We start from the raw sequence: 7,397 nt of genomic DNA on the forward strand, positions 1-7,397 counted from the left end.
TATTACGTGATCCTGCACTACACTGATTTAAAACATGCTTTTTGAAAAATGTCTTAATAATGGAGCAGTAATCTTCAGTGTGTTTCAAACACTATTTGTACCAAAATCGTGTAGGTGTTGGCAGTGGTTCTCAAACTAGGATGATAAAGACACCTGCAGAGTTTGCTTAAACACAACTGCTAGCCCCTGCCCCTGCTCCTGGAGTATCTGATTTAGTAGATCTGAGATGGGACCCTGAGAGAGGTTGCATTTCCAACAAGTTCCCAGGTGATGTTGATGCTCTTTGTTGGGACAACACTTTTGACAGTCACTGCCCTAGGGCATCTGGTAAGAATGCATACTCTTGGGCCCCATGCTTAAATTAGAACTTCTGAGATTGGGGTCTTCAGATCGGCATTTTAACAACGTCCTAGGCAAGTGTGCAAACCACAGTTTAAGAATCACTATGACAATTTGACTGGGTTAATTTGCCTATTACTGGCCAATGTATCAGATGTCATATATCATATAAATAAAAATGGAAATAATGTTCAATGACTAACCCCAAGCCTGATACAGTTCAAATGAACACACAGAGTTTGAATATAAATCCTGCCTCTGTTACTTACTAGCTTTGTGACAGTGACAAAGTAACTTTAATTCTCCAAGCCTCAGTTTCCTTATCTATAACATGGGAATAACACCCAAATTTTGAGGATTAACACTGTTATACACAGAGTAAGCACAATAGTAAGCACACAGTAGGCACTCGATAAATACTAGCTATTACTTATTAAGAAATGTATGAAATATTTCCTTCAGTATCTGGTCAAAGCAAATTTTTTATTCACTTAAATGCAATAGTTACACTCCAAGGTAATAGAATAATAATACAATCTTGTATTCATTGCTCCCTATTCTGGGACAGATAGTGTTCTAAGAACCTTACATTTATTTAATCCTCATAAAAATCCTGTGAGGTAGGTAGTATTATCATCCCTAATTTACAGATGAGAAAATTGAGACACAGAGAGATTAAATAAAATTGCTCAAGGTTACAAAAACAGTAAGTGTTGGAGCAAGAATTTAAACCTGAGTAAGTCTGACTCTAGAACCCAGGATTCATCACATTCATTTCCTGTGAATAAATAAATCTTAAGGTTTTTGGATATTTATAGTAAACCATTTATACTTCTAGTCAAGTAACACATATGAAAATTCATGTCCACACTATTGTGAAGAGTTGTTCAAAGAATAAAATGAATGCCTCAAAATTTTGGCAGATAATACTACCATGATAATAGGTAAAAATTGGTGCAAGTTTTCACTATGTGGACAGAGTAATCAATGGTTAGCCAATGAAAAAAATATCCTCTCAAATATACCATTCGAGGAGTCATGATTGTGACATGTTTTGGCACAATAAATAGAAATTATTTAGCTAGCCAGGCGCTGTGGCTCACACCTGTAATCCCAGCACTTTGGGAGGTGGAGGCAGGTAGATCACCTGAGGTCAGGAGTTCAAGCCCAGCCTGGCTAACATGGCAAAACCCCATCTCTACTAAAAATACAAAAATTGGCCGGGCGTGGTGGCACACACCTGTAATCCCAGCTATTCGGGAGGCTGAGGCAGGAGAATTGCTTGAACCCGGGAGGCAGAGGTTGCAGTGAGCAGAGATCATGCCACTGCACTCCAGCCTCGGGGACAGTGAGACTGTCTCCAAAAAAAGAAATTATTTAGCTAGACAGCAGAGTCAGTGGCACGACAGCCATGTAGAATTGGCATAATGATAAACATAAGGGAAATGTAAATCTTTTGTGCCATTAAAAATAATCTCATAGAAAGTCTGTAAAATATTCTGTTATGACACACTCAGTATTGCTAAAGATAATAAAAATACAAATTTTCTTTCAGAAACTCTTTAAACAGAGAGTCACTAAAAATAGAATGAAACATTTGTGAATGTTTTTGATGACAGCCTTGAATAGGTATTCTGCGTTGTTAGAATTATCCACTGGCAAGACAATTATCCCAAAATAGTAAGTTAGCATCAACTTTCAGACTGTTATTTATAAGTTAAGTGTCTACTCTTTCAATATATAACGTTTTTGTTAAAGTACTCTGTGTTTTCTATTGTTTTTAATTAATTCTTTTCAAAATCTTGCATTCAAAATAATCTTGCCCGTGTAACTGATAGTCACCTTGGATCCTAAAAATGAATGTTATAACTCTGCTTTAAACAAGTTATGAAAAGCACAAACACGTTCTCATCTCTCAACAGGATGAGAATGAAAGAAATCATAGCTATGTAGTTAGAAAGAGTTTAAAATAATCAATTTAAAATGTCACTTAGTAATCCCTGAGAGTGGCACTGATACAAGAAAAGCATCCTCAAATAGCATTAAATTTATTATTAGTTACCCATAATTAACAATGGGTAAATTTGGGAACAAATATTATAAAACACATGTTTACAGAATGCTATGAATGCTATGAGTAAATTAATATTAATAGTGGAGAATTGTATTCAAGGGTGGGTAAACATATTTAGAAGAGAACCAACAGAGATTCCATAAAGGATTACTAATTCGAATCAAATATATAGTATAGTCAAGGCCCATATAATTTTAAAGTACGGTTTTATTAAGGCACTTCAGGATAAATGCCAGTCTTATTTTAGCTTCTTTTGGAAGAAAAACTGCCAATTATAAATAATCACAGCAAAACTTTCATTAGACAAAAACTGTATGTGTTGGGGGGGGTTGGATCATGTATATCATACTGCAAATATAAACTCAACTCTTGAGCTGTATTAATAACACTGAGCAACAATATTTCTTTCTAAAATTTTCTTTAAGGCAGATCTGTTTATTACTAACATAGCACAGTGTAGTTTTAGCAAATTCAACTGTTTTAGTTTCTTAGTGACAATAATACAGATGGTCAAAAATAGACAACAAAATCTCTTTTCTAGTTCCTCTACCTGGCCACCATTTTAAAAACACAATTGATTCTTATATATGTAGATATATTTTTATATTACTGTGTCAAAACACATTTTAACAGACTTTGCAGGTCATTTAAAGCTTCAGTTTATAGTCATTCATGTGACAGGTTTCTATATGGAATGTTCACTTAGAATTCCTCACTGGGATCCCAGTGTTCTACGTCAGAAATGCAGAAGTCCTTCTTCAGTGCAATGCTAGACATTTTACCTTTGTTCATTCGTGATTTTCTTTCAAGGGTTTCCTAACTTCACTTTTGTGCCTTCATTTTTGTTTGCTTGACTAATTTCCTTTAGTATATTTTCAGGTAAGGTAGCTTGATATCTGTATAAATAAATATACGGACGAAGATGATAAATGAGGTATTCTAACACATACCCAATTGTAAAATCAACATAGTGAAAAGAAACTGCAAGATCAGAACAGCAACCAGGACCCTCTACAGGAGGAAAATAGTTGTGATTCCTGTACCAAAAGGTTCTAAGTAGATAACCTTTATTAAGTGGTGTTCTGGCACAAAGGGATGAAAAGGTTTTTTTCCAATGGCATCTCTGGAATCTCCTGCTTCTACATTTATAATTTCCATGCATCTTCCCAGTGCTAAGTCTTCAATGGAGAAATTATGTGTACACTTGTCTGTTTTAAATGCATCAACAAATCTCTTCAAGCCTTCTTTGCTTAGTAAATATGCTGCTCCTCCACTCATATAGCCCTGTTTTACAAAGGGTTTAAATCTTCTTCCACAGTAAATGGGTTCTTTAGAATCATATTTTGAAAGAAGCCATCTCAAATTGTCTAGTATGAAATATGTATCATCATCTGCTTTCAAAAACCAATCAACATCTTCTAAATGATGTTCATGAACATACTGAAAAGGTTTAATTGTTTTCCAGTAAAGCTGATCTCTGCCTTCTTTGGTTTTCAATCCCACAGCAGGGAAGTCTTTATTTTCTTCCGAACTCATAAAAAACACTTTGTGACAATGCTGGACCCAGGTAACTTTGACACGTTTGGCCTTTTTCTCTAGGTTTTGAGGGCCTGTCATAACCCAGCAAAGAATTTTAACTTGCTGATAGAGGTTTTCAGTGATGTCTATGTTCTCATCTTTACGTTGGCTAGAATCTGCATTGAAGTTCATTTGTCCTTCTAGGTGATTCTGTCCATTATCATCTGAATGCCTCGCATGAGGATCATTATGAAGAACATTAGACTGGGTGTCACCCTCTTCTCCCAACAAAATACTAAATAGCTGAGAACATAAAAGAAATCCTATTGCCGATCCATAGAGGAAGGTAAAAAAATTCAGCCAGGATTTAGAGGCCATCTCCAAAAGTGTATTTCTGACATCAGCCCCGGCTCCCTCTTGCCCCTCCTGGGGGGCAGAGAGGGCGATGACACAGGACTGGCGACCTTTGCTTCTCTGGGCACCCTCAGAAGTGGCTCCTGGCCCCTTGCCGAGGCTGCTAGCTGCCACTCAGATCATTCTCCGGCAGCGGCAGCAGAGTTTTAAATAAAATACAATCTGCTTGTCTTCACATGCTTCTTTCTTCCTATTTGTTCACGTTTCTTCCATTTTCTGTCCTCAGAATCTCTCACCCTGTGTGTATTCTGAAATCTCTCTTTATGCACCCATACAGAAGTCTATCTGTTTAAAGCAGTTAGAGAGGCAAGACCATTCAAAACATGCTCCTCATGTAAGCCATGTGGAAAGAAAGATAGATGATGAATAGATGAGAAAGTGAGAGAGAGGGAGAGGAGTGATAGGAAGGAGACAAGGAAGGACTGAGGTATTGTTTATGTAGATCTTTTAGATATCTTAATAAGTGGGCTTCTGATTGTCAGTAGAAAAAAACTTTCCTGCCCTCATTTTAGATTCTATTAGGACCGTCAGTCATCCTCATCTTTGTACTTGTTATTTCTACATCATGCTTCCTCATTTCTCCAGAAATTTTCTGAACAGTTTCTAAGTTTGTGACCAATTGTTTGCCTTAGCCGCAACTTAGATTGGCTCTTTCTAAACAACCCCTAGGGAAGCTCCTTCTTTTCCTATTTCCTCGTTGTGCTGTGGTTTAGTGTACATTGTAGAGCCAGAAGGAATTGTGAAGTACATGCTATTCTGTTCCACACGTCTTCCTTTTCCCCCTACCCTGTGCTTCACTCTGTGTCCAAATTCCTTCTAAACAGGTTTGGTGGCCATCTAGCCAAAAGAGGTCATCTTCAGTGACAGGAAGTTCACTATTTCTTGAGATGACCCAGTCCATTTTTATAAACTCTAATAATAATTAAAATACCTGTCTCTCTCACTCTCACCCACTGCTATTTCTAACTACGGGAGTCTCAGAGAGCAATTTAACCATAAAATTGTTTGCATAAAAGCCCTTTGAAAAACAATTCTATTTACAATGGTATGAGAAAGAATCAAATACTTAGGAATAACCAAGGAGATAAAAGACTGGTACACTGAAAACAACAAAGCATTGCTGAAAGAAATTAAAGAAAACACCAGGAAAGACATTTTATGTTTCATGAATTAGAAAACTTAATATTATTAAGATGCCAATACTACACAAAGCAATCTACAGATTCAATAATCTCTGTCAAAATCCCAATGATGTTTTCTACAGAAATAGAAAAATCATCCTAATATGCATATTGAATTTCAAGAGACCCCAAAATAGCTAAAACAATCTTCAAAAAGAACAGTTGGACGTTTCACACTTCCTGATTTCAAAACTTACTACAAAGCTACAGTAGTGAAAACAGTGTGGTACTGGCATACAGACAGACATATAGATCAGCAGAATAGAACTGAAAGTCCAGAAATAATCCCATACATTTATGGTCAACTGATTTTCGACAAGAGTGCCAAGACCATTCAATAGGGAAAGAATAGTTGCTATGACTTGAATGTTCCCACTGAAAGTTGTATTGAAATTTAACTGTCATTGTAACAGTATTAAGAGGTGGTGCTTTTAGAGGTGATTGGGGCATGAAGGCTCTGCTCTCATGAATTGATTAATACTGTTATATTAGGAGTGCGTTAGAGATCTCTGGCACGGGTGTCTGATAAAAACAATGAGTTTGGCCTGATTTCCTCTTCTGTCTCGCATGCTCACTTCTGCCTTTCACCCTTCTGCCATGAGATCATCCTCACCACATGTTGGCACCATGCCCTTGGACTTCCTAGCCTCAAGAACCATGAACCAAATAAGTTTATTTATAAATTACCCAGTCTATAGTATTGTGTTATAGCAGCAGGAAACAGACTAAGACAATAGTATTTTCAATGAATGATGTTGGAAAAACAGGATAGCCACATGGAAAAAAATGTATTTGAACCCTTACTTTACACCATATATAAAAGTTAACTCAAAATGGATCAAAGACCCAAACATAAGACCTAAAACTGTAAAGCTCATAGAAAAAAGCATATGGAAAAGCTTCATGACACTGGATTTGGCAATGATTTCTTGACTATGACATCAAATGCACAGGCAACAAAAGAAAAAATAGACAAATTAGACTACATCAAAATTAAAAGCTTTGTCATCAACTATCAACAGAATGAAAAGGTAACCCACAGAATGAGAGAAAATATTTGCAAATCATATACCTGATAAAGGTTTAATATTCAGAATATATAAAGAACTCCTACCACCCAGCAACAAAAAGCCAAACAACTCAATTCAAAAATGGGCAAAGGATTTGAATAGACATTTCTTGAAAGATATGCCTATAGCCAATAAGCACATGTAAAAATGCTCACTGTCACTAATATTAGAGAAATGCAAATCAAAGCCACAATGAAATACCACTTCACCCTCATTAGGATGGCTATTATTTTTTTAAAAACCAAACAATAAATAATAAGTGTTAGCAAGGAAATGGTGAAATTGAAACTCTTGTGCACTTTGGTGGAAATACAAAATGGTGCAGCCGTTTGGAAGACAGTATGGTGGTTCTTTCAAAAATTAAAAATGGAATTATCACATGATCCAACAATTTCACTTCTGAGTATATACCCAAAAGAATTGAAAGCAGGAATGCAAAAAGATTTGTAGACCCATGTTCACAGCAGCATTATTCACAATAGCCAAAAGATGGGAATGACCCAAGTGTCCATTGACAGGTAATGAATAAACAAAATGTGATGCATACATACAATTAAATATTATTAAATCTTAACAAGGAAGACAGTTCTGACACATTCTACAACATGGATGAACCCTGAGGACATTATGTTACGTGAAATAAGCCAGTCACGAAAGGACAATCGTTATTGATTCCACATACATGAGGTGCCTTTAGTAGTCAAATTAATAGACAGAAAGTAGAATAGTGGTTTCCAGGGACTGGGGACAGGAAAGAATGGGAAGTTACAGTCTAATGAGTACAGAGATTTGAAAGATGAA

General features: G+C 36.2%; 1 protein-coding gene and 1 pseudogene across 1 annotated transcript in view; one reads left to right on the forward strand and one right to left on the reverse strand.

Moving 5' to 3' along the window:
- Positions 1-7,397, forward strand: part of ANKRD55 (ankyrin repeat domain 55) — a 152,955-nt gene that overhangs the window by 45,505 nt on the left and 100,053 nt on the right. The gene's annotated exons all lie outside the window — the stretch shown is intronic.
- LOC105553729 lies at positions 3,425-4,480 on the reverse strand (annotated as a pseudogene).

Source organism: Mandrillus leucophaeus, unplaced genomic scaffold, assembly GCF_000951045.1.
Source record: "Mandrillus leucophaeus isolate KB7577 unplaced genomic scaffold, Mleu.le_1.0 Scaffold605, whole genome shotgun sequence".
Lineage (NCBI taxonomy): Eukaryota > Metazoa > Chordata > Mammalia > Primates > Cercopithecidae > Mandrillus > Mandrillus leucophaeus.